Raw genomic sequence first — 23,539 nt, 5'->3', positions numbered from 1 at the left:
TGAAAACATCCTTGAGGAAAAACATTACTCCTGCATATGGAGCCATTCAAAAGAATGGAGTTTATATTCACGTGAGTTTTGTGCATCTGTTAGCGCGCCAACGTCGTGCGAGATTCTGGGCCGTGTAGTTCCAATAGTAAAACTTTCATTCCATTGAAGTCTATGCCAGTTTCTTGCGTATTTCAGCAAAAGCTAGGCCAAGACCTATCTTTTCACGTGGTGTATGAAATCTGCAACCAAAAGCAGTCGCGCATTTGCTACTTTTCCTGACACATCAAAAAAATTGTTCTTCTGAATGAATACCATGAAATCCAATGCATCGTATGGTCGCGATTTGGTTTTAACGTGGCTAAATACCTGCGTAAATACGGTCATGTGAATAAGCCTGGAAACAATACACTGCAATGCAGAAGTATTGCAGTGTGTTTTCTAAATGATCACACTACCGAATGGTTAAATCCCCTAGTGAGAGTAAAAAAAATTAATTCTTTTACACAAAGTTTTGTGATTGAAGATAAGAAGAAGAAAAATAGAAGAACTACACATAATTGGTATTCCTTCGTCCGTTATGACCTGTAGTACAGAAATAACACTTTATTTACCCCACGAGATGAAAGAAAAAACAAAACTGTCAGAATTGTTGTTTTTGTTCGTCCTGGATCCCAATAGCAGAAATCTAAAGTAATCAAAAAGTTGTTTGTACCCCAATATGGTGCCAATGAAAAGTACAAGTCGTTCTGTAAAAAAATAAACCTGAAACCGAGCTCTGCTGAGAAAATCTAAAGATGTTACAGATCCTGCAGGGCGGGGGGACGAAAACAAATCAGACCGTAAAAAAGGGGTTTCAATTTCCAAAAATAGAAAAACCTAAAATAAATTTAATATTTACACATTTGTTAAAATAATAAAAATTGAATGAGGCAATCAGTGAATTAAATGTGAACTGTGTGAAAAATGAGCTACATGAACACACAACCCCATAGACTTCTATGGCTGCCAACTTGTAGTTTGTACGGAGCCCTGTAAGTTGGTTTTACTGATGCCGGTTTTGGTAAGACACCATTTTTCTCTGTGTTTTTCATGTGTTTCTTTTACTTCGGAGTCTACAATGCAATGTATTCTTGTTCATGCTGTTTTTAGAGTCGGTGACAATCTTTTCTGAACATGGCTCGCTCTGGATATCGCGGATTTTCTAGCATTTTGCTTCCATACACTTCAATAGCAGTTTTACCCCCTTAGCACCCAAGGACGTATATGTACATCCTGGGTCCACGGGGTTTGTATGTAGATAGAGCAGGAGCCAAGGCCGCACCATACACGGCCCATATAAGCTGTCTGTGACACACAGCTGCAACAGCCATAATCAGCGTTCATGCTTATCACGGCTGTTAACCCTGTAAATGGTACTGTTAATTCTGACAGCAGAATTTAAATGCCCCCATCAGTATTCGGAGTACCAAACGGCCCTCCCGCGATAAGATCGTAAGGTGGTGTTCAGATGTCACAGCAGTCCAGGACCTTCTGAAGGCTCCCAGAGCTGCCATGTATTTCTGCATTCTATTCAGTATTGCAGTGTATGGTAGGTATTTCAGCAAGTATTTGCAGTATATAATAGAAGTAATCAAACGATCGCACATACAAGAGGGGACTAAAAGAAATACAACAAAGATGAGGCCACACAGGCGTTTGGAGGGATTTAGACGCTGCCGCCAACCGTGAGAAATGGTGAAGAATAGTTGCGATTTGGACAAAATGGCGCTCGTGTGAACTAGCCCTAAGTCTAGACATTGCTTATACTTTCCTCTATTAATTTTGCTGGAAAATTGCGGCACATTAGCAGCAAAATCCACACGTATTTTGCTGTGTTATAGTAGTATTTTTTACGTGTGTAAGGCCTGTCTCATACAGCTGTATCAATCTGCCATAGGCGGTCATGTTGCAGCTCACACGAATTGCACGAAATACACGAGCAAGGAAAATCGCAGCATGTTCTATCTTGGTGTGTATTACGCGCATTTACACGCCAAGATGTCACTGTTATTTTTACGCAATCCCTTTCCTCTCTTACTAGTAAACAAAAACAATGTCCGCATACCCAATGGTGATTTTGTTGGAACCAGAACAGATCAGATAAGCATCCAATTCAATTGAAATTTGTGTCATATTCCAAAAAACCCCCCCAAAAAACCCAAAAGCGACGTTTCACCTATTGACGCAGAATCAGTGCGGAATCCATCTAGGATTTTATACATGCAGATTAGCGCCATTGATTTAGGCTGATCCTTGATTACAGTCAATGCAAATTTGACGAAGAAGTCCGTATTTAAAAGCATAGATTTCCACCATGGTTTTCATTGAAGTCTATGTGATGCAGGATTCACCTAACATACCCTCAGATCTATGCTTGCTGATGTGCCAGCGGATCCACACGAGGATTGGCACCATTCAGTGGGCCAATCTGTGTTCCGCTAATCCATGGTTTTTCCATGTGGAATCTCGGAGACTAATATGCATGTTTATTATTTTAGCAATATTTATTTATTTATTTTTTTTTTTGTAACGCGGACAAACATTTTTCACAGTTTATTTTTTAATTTTATTTTTTTACTGGACCACGTGATGGGATATGAAATGCTAAATTTACTTGCATTAGATGCGGATTGCTAGTGGATTTCATGAGCAGTTCAGTACGGAAATCTCTTTAACCCTTTCCAATCCAATTTGTATCCTGGTTTTCCTAGGGGGCTTGCTCTTTTTGTGCCGTTACACAATGGTGCTATATGCTGGCTAAAGCCAGTGCTGCATGAGGTGACACGTTGGATAGGCTCCGGCAGCAGAGAGGCTGGCAGTATACAGTAAGAGAACCCCGACGGACGTCTTCCAACATCGGAGCTGTACAGCCTTAAATCGTAATGTCTTCAGACATCAGACAGTCGATTGGAAAGGGTTAATATTACTCGGCCATGCCCCTTTTTCGCCCGAGCGCCGTGATTTTCGGGTACTTCCGTACTTCCGGGGGGGCGCCGTGGGTGAGTGGGGGGTTGCAGCAGGGAGTGGGGGGGAGAGGGAGAGAGGGCTCCCCCTGTTTCCCGCTGCTACCCCCCGCTCCGCCACACCTCCTCCCGCCCCCCGGCGCCCCCCGAATCTTTTCACCCGAGTACGGAAGTACTCGAAAATCGCGGTGCTCGATCGAGTAATTACTCAAAACGAGTACGTTCGCTCATCTCTAGTTAATATCTGAAATTAAGGGGTAGTTTACACATTTTTATTTCCGAGTTGTGTCTGAATTTTTAACTCAAGACAGAACTCGGAACCATTGGGAATAATCGGGATTTGCAGACCTAGACTGATGATCTGTGTAAGAAAATCGCAGCATATCCCATTTAGGTCAGATTCACGGACAAGAGTAGGACATGCAATGCACACAACTGCACCCGCGAATCTAAGGCGCCAATCATAATGGACCAGCTGAATACTGCCTAATATTTGGTGCTATTTGCTATTTTTTTAAATAGCTTAAAGCTGCACTGCTGTTAATATAGAGCTCCCTGTAATAGTGACGGGTACAAACAACTTTGTACAGTCCTGGCGCACCGTCAGGGGAACACAGAATATAAGGTGCTTGAGTACAGGATTTAATTTGTTAGTAGTGTACAATATTACAGTACATGCTATGTTGCCTTCAAGCTATTGTGAAAATACAACACACAGAATGCATGATCCCCTACAGGGACACAGAATACAAGTGAAAAAAACAATGAATTGTTAAAAAAATTACCCAAGTTGAAAAAAAAACTTTTTCGCATTTTTTATTCCTTTTTTTTTTTGTTTTAAAACTAAATTAAAAAACACATATCTGGAATTCCATGATCTTTTAACGACCCATTTTTTAAACACCATGGTGAACACAAACGGTTTTTGTTTTGTGCACAAATCGCCGCGCAAAAAGATTGCCGCTCATGTGTGTAAAAATCGCATGAACAATCAATGTTTCATGCGCAGAAGACCCGAGCTTCATGCGTATGAAAATCACCCATTCACTGGAGCAGCTGCGCTTTAAAAAGCGCAGCTGCTCCAGGAGGAGAGAGAAGTAGCACCGCAGGGCTTCAGGATTTCCCAATAGCGGGGAGAGAGAACGGAGCTATGGGTGATTAAACCATAGCAGGGAGAGACAGAGCGGGGCTATGGTTTAATCTCCCATAGCTCTGATCTCTCTCCCTGCTATCGGGAAGTCCTGAATAGCTCTGCTCTCTCTCCCTGCTGTGGGGGATTCATCCATAGTCCCGTTCTCTTTCCCTGTTCTGGGGATCCCCGAGGGATATGCCCATAGCACAGAGAGAGTGGACCGGGCTATAGGGCTTCTCACAGAGATTCCCCATAGCAAGTATAAAGAGGGGGAGGGGCATTGATGGAGGGTCGGATCTTTCTAGCCCCGCCCCTCCCCATGCTTTTGGGGAAGCCCTGTAACCCCACCCCCCCTCTCTCTCTACCCCCTATAGGGGAATCCTATGGGGAGAGAGGTGGAGGGAGTCCCCTGCTGCTGGAGAATTGGCCAGCAGTGGGGCTGGAGGGATACCATGCTGCTTACAGCAGGACATTTTATACCTGCTGCCCAGAAGCACATTTGTTGCGTTTGTCCTGACACACAGATATTAGTTGTCGCTGTACGATAGTGTCTTAACCCCTTAGTGACCAAGCCTATTTGTGTCTTAATGACCAAGCAAAATTTTGGAAATCTGACCTGTCACTTTAACGTTATAACTCCATAAAGGTTTTGCATATCCAAGTGATTCTGACATTGTTTTTTCGCCACATATTGTACTTCATTTAGGTGATAAAAACAGATCGATAGAATTTGTGTAAATTTATTAAAAGCGCCAAAATTGGGAACATTTTTATTAAAAATTGTCTTTTTTTTTCACATTTTCAATTGCAATATCTCAAATATGTGCAAATATACTATACAGATTTTTGATAAGATATATATGTCCATCTGTTTACTTTAAAATAAAATTTCATATTTTTGCAAATATGTCATTTTAAAAGCAGGATTTTTTTCTACAGTGCACATGAAAATGAGAATTTACACTCGAAAATGGATACTCCTGCTTTTACTGTGCTCAGAGACATACCCATTGTGGCCCTAATCTTATATCTGTATGCACCACGGGGCCCAAAATGATAGGAGCAGCCGGGGTGGTTTTCAGAAGAGAAATTTTGCATGAAGGTGATTTAGGCCCCATTGCCCACTTGTAAAGCCCTTGAGCAGCCAAAACAAACCCCCACAAATGAACCCATTTTGAAAACTAGACCCCTTAACAAATTCATCCAGGGGTGTACTGTGTATTTTGACCCCACAGTTTTTGAATGAATTAACTATTGAAATTAACAATTTCATATTTTTTGGCAATTGTGTCATTTTAAAAAAACGTTTTGTTTATTTGCAGCACGCATATGAATGAAGATGTTCACCCCACAATGTATCCTCCTATTTGTCCCATGTTCAGAAACATACCCATTGTGGCCCTAATGGACACTGGATACCTCTCCTCCTCTCATGCTTTTTTGGGGGTATTTATTGACTTCAGTGGGAGGGATGGGGTGTAAAAAGTGGCGCTTTGTGAGGCGATTTTAAATTTCCCCAGCTCCTGTACATATGTCCGGCATTTTGCCGGCGGTGCATGCACAGAAGCCGGGGAAGGTCTGTGGAGGAGTATTGCATCAGGGTTCAAATGAGGAGGCCTCTGGTAAGAAGTTTCATCTCCTCTCACCGATCATATAGGTGAGGGGAGATGAAACTTCAAATTTTTTAAAAACTTTTACGTGATCGCCATTATCCATTGGATAACAGCGATCACATGACCAGGCACCGTATACCGCAGCCCCCAATGACATCTCCAGGCTCTCGGCTACCTTTGGTAGCCAGGAGCAGGGAGATTTTAAATTTCCTGAGCAATCCTTGAATTTTGCGCATGCGTTCGCCATTATGCTGACAGGTCCGCGGATAAAGGTCCCATCGGGGGACAAATTCGGGGACCTCAGTTATGTAATTTCATCTCCCCTCATGGATACGATCCGTAAGGGAAGATGAAACTTTAACTTTTAAAACTTTTTTTTAAACACTTTATAACTTTACATGATCACCGTTATCCTATGTATAACGGTGAGCATGTGATCGGGAACCGCATACAGCGGTCTCCAGTGACATCTTCCTGTACTAGGCTATCTTTGACAGCCGGGTGCAGGGAGATTTAAAATTTTCGGGGCTCTCCAGCCTTCTGCACATGCGCGCCACATCAGGCGCGCATCAGCGGCAGGTGCAGATCGTCACAGAACATTACGGAGGACAGGGGTCAGTATCCTCCATTGGATAGCGCCAATCGCATGACCGGGGGGGGGGGGGGGGGCTTCCTGCGCGCCCCCCCCCCCCCATAAGAGCTCCAGGTTGTCTGCTACCTCTGGGAACCGACAGCATGGAGCTGTCACGTCCAGAGCCCACATGGCTTTAATCCCCAGAGGAAGCATGTTTTTACATCCCTGGGGATTAAAGCCCACTAAAGCAGGACATAAAAAGGTGATGACTAAGGGTTTAAAAAATGTTAGAACTCACGTGCTTTTTCATTGTTCCTTAAAACCTTTTATAAAGTTATACGATACATTTTATGTACCCCAAAATGGTACCAATAAAAACTGCAGTCCGCCTCATAACAAGCGAGCCCTCGTATAGCTGTGTTGATGGAAGAATAAAAAAGTTCTGGCTTTAGAAAAGTGGTAATGAAAGAAAACTAAAGACAATCGTTACACAGTTAAGTACCAAACTAGGCCACTTCCTTAAGTGGTTAAAAAATAGTTTTTCTGTCACTGCTTTATAAAATACAACATCTAAATTTTTCTTTCAACAGAGCTGTCTAAGGCCTCATGCCCACGGCCGGGTCTGATCAGACCCGGCGACCCCCAGAGACCCTATACTCACCTTTCCAGATCCGCCGCGAGTGTCTCTGCCTCACAGGCGCTGGGCTGGGATGCGGATTCCTGCGATACTTCTGCAGAGCTCACTTGCGAAGTATCGCGGGACGGATGGCTGCAATGGAAACCGTCTGTGCGATTTTTCGCCCACGGGAAAATCGTTTAACATTGTATGTATATGGACGGACATTGCTGCAGAATTTGTGGTGGGTGTCTGACTACGAATTCCGCAGCGATAATCCGCCCGTGGGCATTCGGCCTAAGGGTTTGGTTTTTATAAGGCAACTTGTAGTTTTCATTGGTACCATTTTTGGCTGTTGACAACTTTTAGATTATTGCATTTTTTTGAATTCTGGGTTAATAAAAAACAGTAAGGGCGCCCACCCACTGGCGATTTTTTTTTTTTCCTTTGCGTTTTGCGTTTTTTCTCAAGAGCAATTAGAATTGAATGTGTTCCTGTCCACTTGCGGTTTTTTTTTCAGTCCGTTGCAATTTTTAACATAGGAACTGTCAGTTGCATATGTGTCCTTATTTTTCTCTTAACCCCTTGAGTGGCACGCCCGGAAAATTTCTGGGACGAGCTTCACTGCTCATAGCGACATAGCCTGGAAGATTTCCGGGCTATGTATCACTATGGGAGCTGCAGAGCACAATGCCACAAGCTGTGACAGTGTGCTCTGCCTGCACAGACCCACACAGAGCAGTGCAAGGGCTTTGAAAAACCAGCAGAAGATATTGCCGATATGCCGGCAACCTCCTGGTTTGTTTACAGGTTGCCATAGAGACCATCGGCTTGTCAGAAGCAAGCCGATGGTCTCTGTGGCAGGGAGAGCTGGTTGTTAGCTGTCAGAGGACAGCTAGGTACCTGCTCTTACAGCAGAGATCAGAGAAAACCTCCGATCTCTGCTGTGTTAACCCTTTACATGCTGCAGTCTATGTGACTGCAGCATGTAAAGGGCTGTCACTGCAGCATGTAAAGGGCTGTCACCATCGGACCCCCGGAATGTGATCAGGGGGTCCTGATGGGTCTCTGTGGAAGTCCCCTAAAGGGACAAAAAAAAAAAAAAAAAGAAAAGTTAAAAAATTATAAAAAAAAATTATAAAAACACTTGTCTCCCTTTACTTTGTAAAAAAATCAAAAATACAATCACACATGTGGTATCCATGCTTCGTAATGACCCAGAGAAGGAAGTTAATGCATTATTTAACCCCTTAATGACATGGCCCCTTTTTTTCTTTTTTCCCCATTTCTTTTTTTCCTCCCCCCTGTTTAAAAAATCACAACTTGTCCCGCAAAAAACAAGCCCTCATATGGCCATGTCAATGGAAAAATGAAAAAGTTATGGCTCTTGAGACGCAACTGCAAAATTAGTTGAAATTCAATGATTAGACCATTTTAAAAAACCTGCCCTGGTGGGCACGACAGGGTGGTAGGAAACCCGCCACTCAAGGGGTTAATGCACCCATGAATGTCAATGGAAATTAACAGAAAAGGCACGAAAAAGCCGCGAAAAAAGCGCGGGAAACTCTGCGTTTTTCACGCACGAAAATCGCAAACGCCAGTGGGTGGGCGCCCTAATTCTGGCATTTTGAACTTTGTTCAGAGTACAGGATAATTAACATAATATTTTTCAATTTGAGCCATTATGAATGACATTGTTCTTTATGTAATCCATTGTGCTGTACAAATGGCATGTTAACTGTTATTCTTCGGGGCAGTACGATTACAATTACGGTAATACAATTTTTTTGTTTGTTTTACTACTTTTACACAATAAAAACACTTTAATTAAAAAATTATTTGCATCACTTCATTCTAAGATCCCTAACATTTTTATATTTTCACCAATAGAGCTGTGTGAGGTGTGTTTTTTTGGGGGGGATGACTTGTAGTTGTCATTAGTACCATTTTGGGAAACGTATGACTTTTTGATCTTTTTTAAACTTTTTTTTGATTGACTAAAAAAAGGAGCAATTCATGGGCAATTCTGGCATTGTTTCTTTATGCCTTTCACCGTGTAGGATAACTAACATGATATTTTTATAGTGAGGGTCATTATGAACATAGCAATACCTGCTATATGTAGTTTTTTCCATAAAAATTGGGTTTGTAGGGCAAAATGTGTATTTTTTAATTAAACTGTATTGCACTTTTGAAAAAACTTCTTTTCCCTCAAGTGAACTTATGCAATCGTTCGATCACTGGCATAATACACTGCACTACTTATGTAGGGCTGATGCGTGATAGTGGGAATCCCATCCTCAGACCCCTTGGTGGACCATGATCTAAGGCTGGTTTCCCATTTGTCTAGTCTGCTGTCTTTTTTTTCCTTTTAGTGTTGTAATAAAGCATCAGAGGGAAACTAGAAATAATTCCATAGTTTTCTGTTTCGATGACCAATGCCCGCGTGCCCTTGACAAAAAAACCATGCGTGCAGTGTCTTTCTGTTTTGCTATGGATGTCTCAGCAGAGTAGAAAATGCAGCAAAACAGCATCAGTTGTGTCTGGCTCTGGTGGGAACACTGGATGGACATAACCTATGAATGTGAACCCAACCCTAGGGGTTAAATGGCCAGGATCAGAGTTAACCCTTTCCAATCCACTGTCTGACGTCTAAAGACATTCTGATTAAAGGCTGTACAGCTCCGATGTCGGAAGATGTCCAGCAGGGTATTCTTACTGTAGATTACTGGCCGCTCTGTTGTTGGGGGGGCCTCTCCAGCATGTCCCATACCGCAGTACTGGCCAGCAGATGGCACCATTGTATAATGGCAGAAAGAGAAAGCCCTCTAGGAAACTCTGAATCCAAAATTACATTGCAAAGGGTTAATGGTGTGTCACCTTAAAAAGGCATATTGGAGCTCACTAAGAGATTAACATAGCTAAAAATGGCCTCTTCGTTAAGGGGTAGGAAATGTTGAAGGCTGTTGTAGGACTTCACAGCGACTTTTAGTTGTGTGCGCTCACTTTTGTTAGAACTCCGGCTCGGGAGTCAAGCCTGTTTCATACATGGCCGATGTGATCTGTGTTTGAGAGCGGACACCTGGCCACAGCAATAGCGATTGGAAATGGCTCTGATCGCAGCTATTAACCATTTAAATGCCTCTGTAAATTCTGACAGTGACATTTAAATGGCCTGATAGTGGCAGAGGGCTGCCTCTGTCACCCGGACAGCGCACTTGTGACAAGATCGTGGGAAGCCGTTCCTGCATCATTGGCATTATTATTTGCTTTTTAAACCCAGCCTGTGGCAGGACTTAATAGAATGCTTGTCAAAATACAGAAAACTGCAATACTGAAGTATTGCGGTATATTTTATAATCGATCAAATAACCGCCAGTTCATTTCTGCTATAGGAATTTAAAAGAAAAAGTTGAAATAAGATACATTTGTTCAATTATTACAAAAAATATTAAAAGTGTAAAAAAAACTTTTCCCATTTGAAACATTAAAAAAATCAAAGAAAAATACACATAATTAGTATTGCCACCACAGTAAAAGTGCGATCTATTAAAATAATGCATTATTTATCCCCAACGGGAAACATTGTAAGAAAAACATAATGCCACAACTGTGCTTTTTTTTGTCACCTCATCTCCAAGAAGAAAATGTTATAGAAGGTAATCAAAAAGTTGTACGTATCCCAAAATAGTACCAATAGAAACTACAGGCCGCCCCACAAAGAACAAGCCTCCACACACCATCCACAGAAAAATAGGAAAGTTATGGGGCTCAGAAGATGGCAATAGAAAGTGTGTTTTGTAATACTTTAAGAAAAAATCCTACAAACAAACGTTAAAAATGGCACAACTGCGTTCTCTTTTCATTTCACCCCACTTAGAATTTTTTTTTAAAGTTTTCAGTACGTTTTAGGCCGCCTGCAGACGGGCGGGATTTCCCACGGAATTTCTGGCCCTGGAAGCTGCCATAGGATTGTAACAAACGCAATCCTATGCAGACGGCCGAGCGAAATCTCGCGCGGCAACAAATCGCGGCATGCTCTGATTCTGGTGAAACGTCACTCACCGGCCCCGCTCTGCGCTTGCGCCAGCTGTCCAGCAGCCGCCGCACGAAAGAGCTGGGGCAGCGGGAGAGGTGAGTGCCCGCGCTGCTCTCTGCAGACGCTCGGGTCGGGTCCCGCTGTGAGAATTCTCGCAGCCGGATCCGACCCGGCCGTCTGCTGGCGGCCTTATGGTACATTAAATGGTATTATTTAAAAATACAACTCGGCCCGCAAAAAACAAGCCACCAAAGGGCTATGTCGATGAAAACATTAAAAAGTCATGATTTTTTGAAAGTGGAGAGAAGAAAAAAAATAAAAAATGGTCCGTCTGAAAGAGGAGAAAAGAGAAAAAAACAAGCCCTAAAAAAAACGTACTGCTGTACTTTATGGACCGTTACTTGTAGATAGCAGGGTAAAATTCATTTTTAACTCCTTCCCTTCATTTTGTTTTTTTGTTTGGTTTTTCATCTCCGTCTTCCAAGAGTCTGGGTCGGGCATCTATGTAAGATGTGCCGTTTTTAAATTTTCTTTTTTACTTCACTCTTGTGAGTGTAACATTGTAAAGAAGGCTTCCTTTACTGAAAGTGAGAAGTATGGCACTGCTTTCGTCACATCAGTTTGTATCCATCTGGGTCAGTTAGATTTACGAGAAAAAGTAGAGTAATTTCTACCTGTTTTAACTCTTAGATCAGCAAGAGGGACGTGAAGTGCGGTAGTGCACAATGAGGATGTGACAAATACACGTCTTCTCTGGATGAGGGACGTTTTCTGTAGGTTTCATTCAGGGCTGTGTTGGTTATTTAGTACAACGTTGAGCCGTGAGGCAGTTTTGTTTATAGGTCTCAGGTGGATTTCGACCTATCCTTATGTGCTCCATTGCGTAAAATTGCCTTTTTCTTTTGATTATGCGTTTTTCGCTTTTCTAATTTTGTGACGCAGGTTATTATTTGAAGGACAGTGATATTTTGTACTTCAGATGCCACTAATTTTGACAAAATTTCCAGTCAATCTAATCTCTGAGATTTGTCAGAATCTGCAACCTCCACCAATTGGAAAAATAGAGGATGCTTGGTGACAGCCACACTGAATCTGCAGAGGTGTTCATGGGATCCCCATTCTTGTGATGGTTTGTTCTCCAGAGGTTGGACCCCCAACCTACTAGACCTTTATGACATATCCTCTGGAGCGTGGATAACAAGAGAGCAACCATCTCTTAAAAATCACATAGACTTCAGTAGAGAAGGCTACTTCTCTATTTAACTCTTTGGAACTGTAAAAAGGCAAACCTAGATTACTACACCTATGTTGGGTGAGTGTCCCGGACATGGGGTATGTCATAAATACTTAAAACGACCCTTCCGTTTCAGGACATAATTCTTCCCCGAGGACCGGAATGGGAGGCCGTTGTTTCTATGATCCACCAGTTCTGAGTCTGATTTTGGTTATCCGAATGTGTACTAGGTAGTAAGAAAATTGTTGCGGCCATCTTGGATGACTGAAAACTGGGCCCAAAACCAGTGAATTAGAGGGGCAGCAAAGAAAAACAATTACAAATAATATACTCCATCCTACTCATGTTTTGGGACAGAATTTTGTCCCAAAACCAGAGGGTCATCTTAAGATTCGAATACTCATTTTAAAAAGTTTTTGATAACTAATCACTGGGGTTTTCTCAACTGGGGTTCAACAATGTTTGGAATTGCAATCTGGAGCCCTCCATTCTTCATCACTTCACAGCCGCAGTGAGTAGGACTTGGAAAACAGCAGTGGTCCATTGAAAGTCTCCTCCTTGTTAAACCCCTAGCTTCCGGTGGCATCAAGATACAATAATACAGCTAGAATACAGCTCTGTTTTATAGAAGCGTTGTCATTATACGGGCACCACTATACTTGCCTTTAACTTTTTGCCTTGCAATGGCCAATAAAGAAGAAATGTAGCATTATATGCCAACCATTAAAATAAATGGCTAACCATGTAACTGGACGTGTCGGGTCCACTAGAACCACTTTCTCTTCTGGCTCACAAAGGGTATCCTAAAAGGGCCCACCCTCTATGATGGCCATAATTCTTACGAAGACATATGGATGGATGTAGTTATGACAGAATTTCTTTGAACGAGTAACTCCAGCCGTATGAGATGATGACATGTTATGGATATTGCTTCACTTGTTGATCATTGGAGATCCAACTGCAGAGACTCCACCAAGAGCCCTTTGGCATTTTGCCTGTGTAACCCCTTAGCAGCAGAATGTGTTCTACTGGTGGATTTTGTGATTGTCAGCGTGACCCCATCAGAGGATAAGATCCTGAACTGTTACCACACACCAATCCATGAAATCTATAGAGTTGTGCATGTGACATTTCTGTGGAGCGGCAGAAAGGCCTTGCCTATTTTGGCATTTTTCAATTTTGCCACATTTACCTAGTTGTCTGTATTACTGTACCGAGAATGAACCCATTCCTCCTATATTATATCTCAGTCTTATAGTAAAGTAACATTGTGTTGTCTTGACCTCTTTTATGTGGACATACATGTGTTGCATTGTGGTTTTCTATGCTTTTACTTCTAGGTCTTGGTTTGGTGAAGAGTGCAAGGAAATAAGTGTGAGAAATGTTCTCAGCAAATATCATTAATGAAATTCTTAGGTCGTTAAATGTATCTGCCAGATATTTATTATGAAACGATGTGCACATTGCATGGAGTCCCAGTCTAAAATTTAAGTAGTAGAGAAATCAAACCATGAATGATTCTACAGATTTATCTTCATGAAAACGTGGAAGGTACTTTTTGAAAATACATTGTGTCAAATGACAAAGTGTGCGTGTAAGAGCATTAGAACCATTGAGGCCCCTTGAAGAGATGGGCCGCAGCCACTGTTCCCTTTAAGCTGTGGGGCTGCACCGCTTGTATACTCAGCAGCTTTGCCACCTGTTTCCCTGTGAATATGGAAGATGCATGCAGTGCGGTGTATGAGAGACCAGATGCTCTGTAAGTGCAGCAATATTCAAGGGGGAGATGCAAAGGGGAGCATTGATACTGCAGGGGCCAGAAAGGGGAGCATTGATACTGCAGGGGCCAGAAAGGGGAGCATTGATACTGCAGGGGCCAGAAAGGGGAGCATTGATACTGCAGGGGCCAGAAAGGGGAGCATTGATACTGCAGGGGCCAGAAAGGGGAGCATTGATACTGCAGGGGCCAGAAAGGGGAGCATTGATACTGCAGGGGCCAGAAAGGGGAGCATTGATACTGCAGGGGCCAGAAAGGGGAGCATTGATACTGCAGGGGCCAGAAAGGGGAGCATTGATACTGCAGGGGCCAGAAAGGGGAGCATTGATACTGCAGGGGCCAGAAAGGGGAGCATTGATACTGCAGGGGCCAGAAAGGGGAGCATTGATACTGCAGGGGCCAGAAAGGGGAGCATTGATACTGCAGGGGCCAGAAAGGTCAGCATTGATACTGCGGGGGCCAGAAAGGGGAGCATTGATACTGCGGGGGCCAGAAAGGGGAGCATTGATACTGCGGGGGCCAGAAAGGGGAGCATTGATACTGCGGGGGCCAGAAAGGGGAGCATTGTTACTGCAGGGGCCAGAAAGGGGAGCATTGTTACTGCAGGGGCCAGAAAGGGGAGCATTGTTACTGCAGGGGCCAGAAAGGGGAGCATTGATACTGCAGGGGCCAGAAAGGGGAGCATTGATACTGCAGGGGCCAGAAAGGGGAGCATTGATACTGCAGGGGCCAGAAAGGGGAGCATTGATACTGCAGGGGCCAGAAAGGGGAGCATTGATACTGCAGGGGCCAGAAAGGGGAACATTGATACTGCAGGGGCCAGAAAGGGGAGCATTGATACTGCAGGGGCCAGAAAGGGGAGCATTGATACTGCAGGGGCCAGAAAGGGGAGCATTGATACTGCAGGGGCCAGAAAGGGGAGCATGGATACTGCAGGGGCCAGAAAGGGGAGCATGGATACTGCAGGGGCCAGAAAGGGGAGCATGGATACTGCAGGGGCCAGAAAGGGGAGCATGGATACTGCAGGGGCCAGAAAGGGGAGCATGGATACTGCAGGGGTCAGAAAGGGGAGCATGGATACTGCAGGGGTCAGAAAGGGGAGCATGGATACTGCAGGGGTCAGAAAGGGGAGCATGGATACTGCAGGGGTCAGAAAGGGGGGGAATGGATACTGCAGGGGTCAGAAAGGGGAGCATGGATACTGCAGGGGTCAGAAAGGGGAGCATGGATACTGCAGGGGTCAGAAAGGGGAGCATGGATACTGCAGGGGTCAGAAAGGGGAGCATGGATACTGCAGGGGTCAGAAAGGGGAGCATGGATACTGCAGGGGTCAGAAAGGGGGGGAATGGATACTGCAGGGGTCAGAAAGGGGAGCATGGATACTGCAGGGGTCAGAAAGGGGAGCATGGATACTGCAGGGGTCAGAAAGGGGAGCATGGATACTGCAGGGGCCAGAAAGGGGAGCATGGATACTGCAGGGGCCAGAAAGGGGAGCATGGATACTGCAGGGGCCAGAAAGGGGAGCATGGATACTGCAGGGGCCAGAAAGGGGAGCATGGATACTGCAGGGGCCAAAAAGGGGGCACTATTACTGTTAATTCTGTCTTATTAAAAATGTGAAAATGAGGTGTAAGGCTGCCTGTCCACGGGCATAGCGATATCCCGTGGCAGATCTCCGCCGCGGGACCCGCCACCAGGGAGCAGGAGACAGCTGACGGTTGTCCGCACTAAGCCTATCTGACAGATAGGCTCACCGCAGAGAATCGCAGCAAATCACAGCATGCTTCGATTTGAATCCAGCGAGCGGAGAATCACTATGATTCTCCGCTCGTGGATGCCGCAGCTGGGCTTTCCATAGCAACGCTATGGAAAGCTTGAGACAGCGTGATTCACCGGCAGAATCACGCCCATGGACAGCCTTATAGGGAAAAAAAGTAATTTTAGCATTGTTTGCTTTTTGCGCATTCTGTCTTCAGGCGTTCACTGTGTGGCATAAATGACATGTTATCCTTATTTGGGAGTCAGTACAATTACGGCAAATTTATATATTTATTAAAAGATAAATAACCTTAAATAAATATAAAATTGCTTTGTGTTGCTGTATTCTGACACCCATAACTTTAGATTGGCTTTTTAGCAGATCTACCAATATTCTTATACTAGGGTTTCTGATCGCCCAACTTTACTGACATATCCCTTAAGACTCTAATCAGCAGCTGCCATGACTTGGGGTACTTTTACGCAGGATAACTTTCGCTTCTGTGCTTTCACACAGGAGCGATACTTGTTCAGTGAATGGAGGCAGAGTGCGCCGGAGATACAAATATATGACGGGTTTAAGACGGGTTTCATACGGGCTACAAAATCGCACAAATGTATCGCATGTATGTGAAGCCCATGGTTTCCAATGGGTTCATCCACACGAGATGTTTTATAGCCTGCTACATTGCGAGACTACAAAATTGCGGCATGCTCTATACAGCTGCTATTTGCTATGCTTTGTAGCCCATGTTTCCCTATGGAGCCTCCTTGTTTATCGCATCACATAGCATGAACTTGCAATGCGATTTTTAACATTAGAAAGTCCTGTTAACTTTCTCGCTATAAAATTGCGCGATTTTATTGCGTGAGAAAATTGCGGGGAGCAGCGACGTGATGTTACATTTTTCCCAAGAAAAAAAGCATCACTGAAACTACAAAATTGTGTGCATAGCAGTGATATCGCTGTCGCGAGTGTGATAGAGGCCTAAAGCTGCTGCAATCACAGACAGCAGCGGACCCAGAGGAGAAGAGAAAAGCCATTTGTAATTACTTCTGTCTTCTTTTTTCCAACCTACATGAGCGCTATGTAGTAAATAAAGGAATTAGCAGTGCTATTTCCTTCATTGGACCCAGCGATCTCATGATCGCCGGCGACCCCCGCTATGGCAGATCTGCTTGGACTTAACCGACTCCAGCCCTGCTCTGCTAGTGACTAGTCATTTCACCTGTAACTGAGGCTTTTGTGGATTGCACCAGTTCCAAAGAAAGACGGTGAAATAAAAAAGAAAGGGTGATTGTAACTGTCCCCCAGAGGTCTTATACCCACTGCCCACTCCAATTTAAACAGTCAATATAGTAGCCCTGTGATCCCAGATTATACAATTTGTCCAAAACTAATTCAGGAAACCATACCTGTACCTAATTTTAGTGTAAATGTACTAATTAAAAAAAAAAAAAAAAAGGACTGTAAAATAAAAATTGTATTTTAGATTTTTTTTTTTGTAGACCTAAACCCCTGATAAAAAAAATGGAAAGAACTTTCAGTGCAAAAAGGTATCAGAAAACGGCCCTCTATGTCACTAATAAACAAAAATATTTTGGGCAGCCCAAGAAAAAAAAAATAGGCTCATAAAACCACCACATGCCTGAAATCACTAAAAAGGATTTGGTCCATTAGGACCAAAGCACCCTGATCCCTAACCCCTTGATTGGCGGGTTTCTTACCCCCCTGTCAGACCCACCAGGGCAGGTTCTGTAAATGGTCCAATCATTTAATTTCAACTAATTTTGCAGTTGCGTTCCAAGAGCCATAACGTTTTCATTTTTCCATTGACACGGCCATATGAGGGCTTGTTTTTTGCGGGACAAGTTGTACTTTTTGATGGCATCATTTTTGGGTATATATAATGTTTTGCATAACTTTTGTAAATAAATTTTTTAGGGAGATTGGGGGAAAAAAAAGAAATTCTGCCATTTGTTTTTTGGATTTCATTTTTATGGCGTTCTGCATGCAGAATAAATAGTGTGATAACATTATTCTCTGAGTTAACACGATTCCAGCCATACCAAGTTTATACGGTTTTTGTATGTTTTTCTATTTTTGAACATTTTAAAACGTTTTTTTCTTAAGGGTTTGCTTTTGTGTCGCCACATCCCAAGAGCCGTATTCATTTTATTTTTCCATTGCCAGAGCTCTAGAAGGCCGTGTTTTTTGCGGGATGAACTCTAGTCTTCATTTATCTAATTTTTTGGAACATGTAAAATATATTCCATTTTTTCTAGAGGCAAGATTAACAAAATCTGTAATTCTGGCGTGTTTTTTATCATTATTTTACACTGCATTCTCTGAGCAGTATAAATAATGTATTAAAGTAATTCTACAGGCCAGTATGATTATGCCAATACCAAATTGTAATAGTTTTTTTTTTCTTTTTCACTACTTTTTCACACTTTAAAAAAAAAGTAATAAAAGTTTAAATCAACCCCCTTTGCCATATCTTTAATAAAAAAATCTAAATAATAAAAGAAAAATACATATTTGGTATCGCCGCATCCGTAACAGTCTGATCTATAAAAGAAGTGCATTATTTACCCAGCACGGTGAACGTAGTCCGAACCCCCCCCCCCCCCCCCGCCACAAATGTACTTTTTCAGTCACCCTGTCTCCCTGAAAAAATGCAATAAAAAGCGATCAAAAAGTTGTATGTATTCCGGATTGGTACTAACGTAAACTACATTATCTCGCAAAAAATGAGCCCTTGCTCAAGTATGTCGATGGAAAAATAAAAAAGATGCAGCAGAAAATAATTTTAAAAAATTAAATGTCTTCGAAAAAAAAATACAAGTGCTACAGCAAAAAAAAAACTATACAAGTTTGATATCGTAGTAATCGTACTGACCCATAGAATAAAGTTATCAGGTCATTTTTGTTTTAGTTTGTGCGTCATAGAAACAAAACGCACAAAAAAATGGCGGAATGTCATTTTTTTTATTTTTTCATTTTACTCCACTTAGAATTTTGTAAACGTTTTTCAGTACGTTATATGGTACTTTAAAAAGCACCATTGAAAAGTACAACTCCTCCCACAAAAAACAACCAGCCCTCATACAGCTACATCGATGGATAAATAAAGGAATTATGTTTTGTTTTTTAAATGGGGGAGGAAAAAAAAGAAATGGGGGAAAAAAAAAAAAAAAAGGGGCCGTGTTATTAAGGGGTTAAATAATGTACTAACTTCCTTCTCTGGGTCATTACGACGCAGGGATACCACCTGTGTAATTTTGTTTAAAATTTTTTACAAAGTAAAGGGAGACAAGTGTTTTTATTTTTAATTTTTTAACTTTTTTTTGGTCCCTTTAAGGGACTTCCACAGAGACCCATCAGGACAGCCTGATCATATTCCCATGGTGACAGCTCTTTACATGCTGCAGCCACAGAGACTGCAGCATTTAAAGCTTTAACATAGCAGAGATTGGAGGTTTTCTCTGATTCTCTGCTGTAAGAGCTGGTGCCTGGTTGTCCTCTGACAGCCAAGCACCAGCTCTCCCTGCCACAGAACCATCGTTTGCTTCTGACAAGCCGATGGTCTATATGGCAACCTGTAAACGAAACAGTGCAGGAGTTTGAATTCAGAAGCGGGAGATTGCCGACAGATCGGCAATATCTTCCTGCTTCTGTTTTTTAAAGTCCTGCATTGGTTCTCTGTGGGACTGTGCAGGCAGAGCACAATGCCACAGCTTGTGGCATTGTGCTCTGCAGCTCCCATAGTGATACATAGCCCGGAAATCTTTTGGGCTATATCGCTATGGGCAGTGGAGCTCGTCCTGGAAAATTTCCAGGCATGCCACTCAAGGGGTTAAAGGGGTTCTGACATGAAAAAAAAAAAATTGTACTCACCTTGCCTGGCCTGGCCCGATCGCCAGGCATGTCCCCTCCAGCCGGCATCTTCTTCTGTGCCTTTAAAGCAGAGCAGGAGCGGTCAAAAAGACCGCTTCCTGCTCTGGTCCGTCCGTCAGGCACTTCCGAGGTCAACGGACGGACCGCCACAGCAAGCATGTCACAAGCAGTGCTTGCTGTGGGCGGCCCGTCCGTCCGGCTGAACTCCGGAGTGCTGAGCATGCGCAGTGGAGACGCGGCCCGTCCTGACTCCTGTCAGAGGGCACCTCTCCACTGCGCATGCGCGCGATCCCGGAGCGGCGCGGCTGCTGGAGAAAGAAGACTGCCTGCCGGGAGGCATACTAGCACTTTCTGCTTAGGTTAAGCAGCGCTGCTGATTAGAGCCACCTGATTGGCTCTTCGGCACCACGTGACTGCACAGCGTGCACCAATCAGGTGGCTCTAGTCAGGCTGCTTAACCTAAGCAGAAAGTGCTAATATGCTGCCGGGAGATGACCCCCCGATGTCAACAACAACAGGAGACAAGGTAAGTGTTATCTTTTTATGCTTTAGCAGCCATTAACCCATGGGTTCCCTGGGTCCATTAGGCACACCAGGGAACAATGGCTGCTAAAGCATAAAAAAATTATTCATGTCAGAACCCCTTTAAGGGTTGACTATGACCAGGAGATGGCAAAAGATACAAATGCAAGTGTTCTAAAAGCCAATGATTTTAAAAAGCAAATGATATATGTGTAACAACGATAAGGCCAGACTTCTGGCTTGTTTTTTCTCCTTTGATTTTCTATGGCACCCTCTGGCATTTCACTACTATGCCTCCCTGCTGTAGATAGAAAAACGCTGCATACAACTTTTTTTTTTTATTTTTTTAATCTGGCTATGAACGCCAGACCGGTGCAAATGATGCATCAAAAAGGCATCAGTTGTGTGCAGCTACGGCATCAAAATACTAGCCAGGCGCAACCAATAAAAACGTATACAAAAAACACACACTAAAATATTTTTGATAGCCTCGGCATTAAAAGAGGCGTAGCCGTTTAGGATTATGAATTCCCATTGGTCAGTTATATATTCACAGTTATAAACTTATTGGTTCTCTTCATTCCTAAGAACATTATAAACCCAGATCTATATGTAATAAAATTCACCTTACCAGAACGAGTTACCTGATCTTGCTGATACAAAGTGCCTGATTTGTGAACCTGCTGCCTTGTCCTTCTCATGGTTGTTGCAGAGACTTTATCTCAGACAGAAAACTACACAGTATACATATTTAATGCATAAAAAAATACCTAAAAAATCCCTTAAATGTGAGAAAGTCCCAGTCTGTGTGTGCTGCTTTCACACTCCATTTGTGTCATAGTTTAATGGTGGAACTACAGCCGATAGAAAGTGAATGATCTTCAGAGGGTCGCACAGATTTTGATAATGTTTAGATGAAGAATAGATTAGGATCACATCAAGGTATGGCGCTGTGTGTTGCCCCCATTCACATTACCGAAAGGTGCAGTCATTTCTAGGAATGCGTCTGTTCATGTGGTTGGTGTGGGTCCAAGCAGTCGGCCCGCCACCGATCAGACTTTTCTGGCATGTCAGGTCAGTATGCCATAATAGTCTGTGGTGAGAAAACCCCTTTACCACAAAACTGTTTCCTATATACCGGCTAGAAGAAGCTTGGCTGATGGGATATAAGAACATATTACAGCCGTCAAGTTACTAGAGTTCTAAAAAGTGTAAAAATTTCTAATAACACAGGTTTACCTAAGCCTACAGTGCCTCATCCAGATTGACAATCCGTATTTTTGTTTCAATGTATTGGAAATTAAAAAAAATAAACTAAAATAAAAGTTTGCAAATAGTCTTAAAAGTTCCCTTATAGGCCCCCTGCACACGGGCGGAAATCCTGCAGCGAGATTTCCCGCAAAATTTCCGCCCGTGCCCACCTGCATAGGGTTGCATTGCAAAATGCAGTTCTATGCACACAGCCGCGGCATGTTCTATTTCTGTGTGGGTCTCGCAGAGGCCCGCACAGAAATGTCAGTAGTGACGGGCCGGCTCCGTTCTGAGCATACAGGCCTCTGCAAGGGCACGGGTTCGCATCCCGCTGCGAGAATTCTTGCAGCGCGATCCGACCTGGCCGTCTGCAGGCAGCCTTATTTTGTGTCTGCAGCTCCTATACAGGTCTGTATTTTTTCTATGGTAACAGGCTACAAACTGCCAATCGTGTTAAAGCATTCAGCCAATCAGGAGCTACAGGTATGATAGAGGCGTTCCTCCTGTCAAACCCCTAGCTTCCGGTGGTGACATAATACACCAGTACCATGTCAATGTCCCTACTTTTCCAGATTTTGTTCATGTTTACCATTGCGCTTTGCCCCAATGCTGTCCATTACTTTTTGCTTACCTACAGAATATATCTTCATAAGAATTCTAGGGCAAATTTAAGGGAATATAACAGCAGGAAAAGACTACACAGAGCTTGTTTGTAGTCTTTTACCAGGGAAACACAAAGGCCTTCATTGAAGCTGTAGGCATAAAATGGTAGGAGACTATGTGCTAAGTTGCTTTACTTGTTCATTTTAGATACTTTGAGACAATAAAAATAAGTTATTGCAAAAGTGGAGATGGCCTTTAAAGTAGTTGTTCAGACAAATAGAAAATTTGAAAGTGGCTCGGGAGACTGTAAGGCCTCATGTCCATGGCATAATTCTAATTTAAAATCCGCAGCCTTTTTCCCGCACGCGGATCCGCGGCCCATAGGGATGCATTGGACACCCGCAGGTAGTTAAATACCTGCGGATGTCATTTTTCCCGTCAGGCGTGGATCCGCGTTTGGGAAAAAAAATGGACATGCTCCATTTTCGTGCGGGTCTCCCGCGGGGACAGCTCCCGTAGGCTTCTCTTGAGGCCTATGGAAGCCGTCCGGATCCGCGGGAGACCCGTACCAGAATTAAAGTCACCTGCTCCGGACGATGCGGTTCTTCCCTTCTTCGCGGCCGGATCTTCTTTCTTCGGCCCGGCGAATGTGCTCGTCGCATGCACGCGGCACGCCGCCGGCGTGCCAAGCACATCCGCTGGGCCGAAGAAAGAAGATCCGGCCGCGAAGGAAGATCCGCATCGTCCAGAGCAGGTGAGTTTATTCTGATTTCTAGGCCTCATGTCCGCGGGGCAGGAGGGACCCGCTACGGATTCTACTTGAAGAATCCGCAGCGGGCCTGATTTTTCCCCGTGGACGTGAGGCCTTAGCGTGATTTTCGGCCACGTGCAGCCAGCGTAAAAATGCACACGCTTAGACCCACTCCTGGTTTTGGGTTACAAAAAGCTGAACATAAACACTGTCGTGTGAAAGCGCCCTAAGGCTAAATGGCCACGGACGGATTATCGCTGTGGAATTTGCGGCCAGACACCTGACGCAAATTCTACAGCAATGTCCATCCATAGACTTGCTGTGTTGAACGATTCTCTCCTGCCCATGAATGAAAATCAACTGTGATTTTCTGGTCGCGGGGGAGAATTGCAGCATGTTCTATTTTGGGCGGAAAATCGCACGGACGGCTTCCATTGCAGTCAATGGAAGCTGTCCTTTCCATGATACTTCCTTCCAGAAGTATTGCGGGAATCCGTATCACAGCTCAGTGCCAGCGAGTCTTGCGCTGCACTGCGCATGCGCGCCGGCTCGCCAGCCAAGACACTCGCAGTGGATCCGGACAGGCGGGTATAGGGTCTCTGTGGGGCTCCGGGTCTGATTCCGCTGCGTGTTTTCGCAGCTGGAATACGACCTGGCTGTGGGCAGGAGGCCTAAAAGTCAGTAAAAAGGCAGCTGATGTGTTTGGTCAGGTTTTCCACATTGTAGTAGCAGAGAGTGTTGACAGGGATGTCCTCTTAGAACAGAGCTGGAGTCA

At 43.7% G+C, this 23,539-nt stretch overlaps 1 protein-coding gene across 2 annotated transcripts in view; it reads left to right on the top strand.

The window, feature by feature from the left end:
- The window catches only part of TRERF1 (transcriptional regulating factor 1), a 138,672-nt gene that overhangs the window by 6,445 nt on the left and 108,688 nt on the right, over positions 1-23,539 (top strand). The window lies entirely within an intron of this gene.

The sequence above is a fragment of the Eleutherodactylus coqui genome, chromosome 3 (assembly GCF_035609145.1).
Source record: "Eleutherodactylus coqui strain aEleCoq1 chromosome 3, aEleCoq1.hap1, whole genome shotgun sequence".
NCBI classification, from domain to species: Eukaryota; Metazoa; Chordata; class Amphibia; order Anura; family Eleutherodactylidae; genus Eleutherodactylus; species Eleutherodactylus coqui.
This window is presented reverse-complemented; position numbering and strand designations above follow the sequence as displayed.